Below are 3,385 nucleotides of genomic sequence, written 5' to 3' on the forward strand. Positions count from 1 at the left end.
TGCAATTGGCCGGATTTATTTATAAAAAGACCAAGCCCAAAATAAAGTTCACAATTATTAAACCCTAATTATATTTTTCTTTTTATCTTGGCCGCCGTTTTATCCTATTCCTTTTATTTCTAATCTCCTCTCCTATTATATAAAGGACACAAACCCAAATGAAAAACTTCACTATGATTTTACCCTAATTATCTTTTTTCTTTCTTTTTTTCTCTATGGCTGTTTCTTCCTGGCCGCACTTCCCATCTCCTCTCCCGTTCTGTTGTAGTTCTAATCTTTAACCGTCTTCTCTTCCTGCTCCTGCTGTAGTTTGGATAAAAATAAAATAATGATACATTAATTATAATAGAATGAAGAAAACCTTAAATGACCAATTGTTTAATAGTTCAAACATTAAATAACTTAGTTTAAAGTTCGAGCCCAATAGTATGCAATTGGCCGGATTTATTTATAAAAGGATCAAGCCCAAAATAAAGTTCAGAATTATTTAACCCTAATTATATTTTTCTTTTTATCTTGGCCGCCGTTTTCTCATATTCCTCCTTGTATTTATAATCTCCTCTCTTATTATAAAAAGGGACACAAACCCAAATGAAAAACTTCATAGTGATTTTACCCTAATTATCTTCTTTCTTTCTTTTTTCTCTATGGCCGTTTCTTCTTGGACGCACTTCCAATCTCCTCTCCCGTTCTGTTGTAGTTCTAATCTTTAACCGTCTTCTCTTCCTGCTGTAGTTTGGATCTTTGGTCGTCTTCTCATATTCCTACTGTAGTTCAGATATCTTGCCGTTGCCCTTTTCTCCTATTTCTACTTACCGTTGTTTCAATCTCTTACTGTCCCTTTCTGTTATGTCAAGATTGAAATATTATTCAAACGTAGTTGCTAAAGAAGTTTATGTCTAGAATGCCTATGATGGGATATATAGTTTTACAGGTATGTCGCTGATGTAGTTACCATATGCAAGATCCTGACAGCAGACAGTTAGTGCATTGAGGTAAGTTTTTATTTAATCATGTTTTTTTTGTCTATACTTATTTTGTTGATTTCATAATAATTGTTTCATTCTTTTGTTATAAAGGTTCATTACTAATTTAAAGGAACTGGATTGGGTGAAGATCCCGATTACACAATGTAGTTTTGAACGGTGCCCAAAACTTCGATGTATCTGTAATATAAGGAATGGAAGAGAGAAATCTAGAAGAAGCCATAGAAGAGTTGGAAGAGAGAAAACCTAGAAGAAAGCGGTGAAGAACTAAAAGGTGAAGAACTAAAAGGTGAAGAACTGAAAGGCGAAGAACTGAAAGGGAAAGGGAGAAACGACAGTAACAAAATGAAACCTAAATTATAAGATTAGAAAGTTATTTATCCATCAGGTTAATTTTTATGAAGTTACATTATAGTATGTATTATTTTATATTTATATAATATAATATATTTTATTTTAATATATAATATTAAAGTTTTATGTAATTTATTTTATTTTTGTGTATAATATTTATTTGAATTATATAATTTATAATGTTTAATTTGAATTATATATTATATTTATAAAATTAAGTAAAAATAAAATATGTGTTATTTTAATATTTATGTAATATATTATTATTTAATATAGATCTAAAAATAGGGGTTTAATATTTGGTCTGAACCGAATATCTGAACGAATTCGAATTACATTTTCGGTTTTCCAATCGAATTTTAAACCGATTCGAATTTAAATACGGTTTTCAGTTTAGTTTTCGAGTTTAGGTTTCAACTCGAAAACCGAATTCATTTTTATTATTTATTTTTATTATATATTATATAACTTATTACATATTATATAATAAATTATCATGGACCTCCTACTAGATCCCTATATTAAATTCATAATTTCTCGTTCATTTTCCCCTTTCTCTAACTGTTCACACCTCTCAACTGTCATGTATTATCGTCGTCGACACTGTTTTACTTTTGTCGTTCAATTGTTGAATATATATTGGTGTTATTCACTAAGCTAAGTTTGCGTGATTTATATTTTTTTATAATTTAAGTAGATAAGATCTCTTTAACAACTTATTTATTTTGTTAACTCTTTTAAAAAAAATTATCTTATGGGTAGGTGATGTATATTTGGTTTAAACCGAATATCCGACCGAATTCGAACCGAATTTGAATTTATCGAATTCGAATTTATTCAAATCGGTTTGGTTTTCAAATTTTCTTAAAAACAATAAAAATTCGAAAAACCCGAACCGAAAACTCGAATAACCCGAAAACCGAACCGATGAACACCCGTAGCTAAAAAGGCATTGACAACAGGGTTGCCAACAACAAAGTTGGCCTCAGCACGCTGACAACTGTCTTATTAAATAAGTAGAGTTGGATTCAGCATGCTGGCAGTCGGCTTGCTTCAACAGTAGGGATGAAGAAGCGCTAGCAGCCTAGCGCGAACAACCGTCTTAAGAAGCGCTAGCAGCAGCCTAGCGCGAACATCCGTCTAGAGAAGCGCTAGGAGCAGCCTAGCGCAAACAACCGTCTAAAATGGCGTCAACATCAGCCTTGTTTCAATAGTAGTCTGAAGAAGCGCTGACAACACCCTTACTTCAGCAGCAGTCTGAAGAAACGCTAGCAGCAGCCTATCACTAACAACAGACTGGCGCCAACTGTTCAGTAGCAATCAACAACGCTCACTATCAGCAGTCTGCTTCATCAACTTAAGACGCCAAAGTGTACAACTACCACGTACACGATTATTCCACTAGCCCGCGCAGTACTATCCAATACACGACATTCTATCGAATATTCTGCGCACTACCTTCCCATGCGCCACGTTTCAATAAATATTATTCTTGCGTACTATCCCGTACACTTGGTGTACAACAATTATAAAGCTGACACGTATCTACGAATTAGATTCTACCATTGCTACGCTTAAAAGATAAAAAGACAGTAGAGTACAACGGCGAATCTCTTGATTCATCTCACAACTCGTTCACCTAGCTGAGCATTTTGATTATTTTCTCTCTCTAACTGTTAAAATACATTGTATACGTTGAGAGATAATTTATTGTATTACTTGATAGTATTTTCAGTGTTATAAGTTGAACAAAACGTTGTCTGTTCAACAGAGTGTGATAACTAGGAGTTCAAATCAGGCATCTGTTAAGACCTGTGATCTAATTGGGTTTGTGTAGATGCTATACAAATTAAAGTCTTCTAGTGAATCTTTCTGAAAACAGAAAAGGGGTGACGTAGGAATTTTATCTCTGAACATCCATAAAACTTTGTGTTATTTCCTTACTGATTCTTACAGTCTGTTATCTGCCGTTTCAAATCTAGCAAGTATTTTCCACACTTGAAACCGTTCAAGAGCTTGCGATGATTTGTTAAAAAATAGAAATA

General features: G+C 33.1%; 1 long non-coding RNA gene across 1 annotated transcript; it reads left to right on the forward strand.

Annotated features, from left to right (window-relative positions):
• Positions 1 to 621: 621 nt before the first annotated feature.
• Positions 622 to 1,367, forward strand: LOC124936168. Its single transcript, XR_007099094.1, has 3 exons — positions 622 to 995; positions 1,080 to 1,245; positions 1,276 to 1,367. It is a non-coding gene; the product is annotated as an uncharacterized LOC124936168 (long non-coding RNA).
• The last annotated feature ends 2,018 nt before the right edge of the window (positions 1,368 to 3,385 follow it).

This window comes from Impatiens glandulifera, chromosome 4, assembly GCF_907164915.1.
Source record: "Impatiens glandulifera chromosome 4, dImpGla2.1, whole genome shotgun sequence".
In the NCBI taxonomy this organism is placed as follows: Eukaryota; Viridiplantae; Streptophyta; class Magnoliopsida; order Ericales; family Balsaminaceae; genus Impatiens; species Impatiens glandulifera.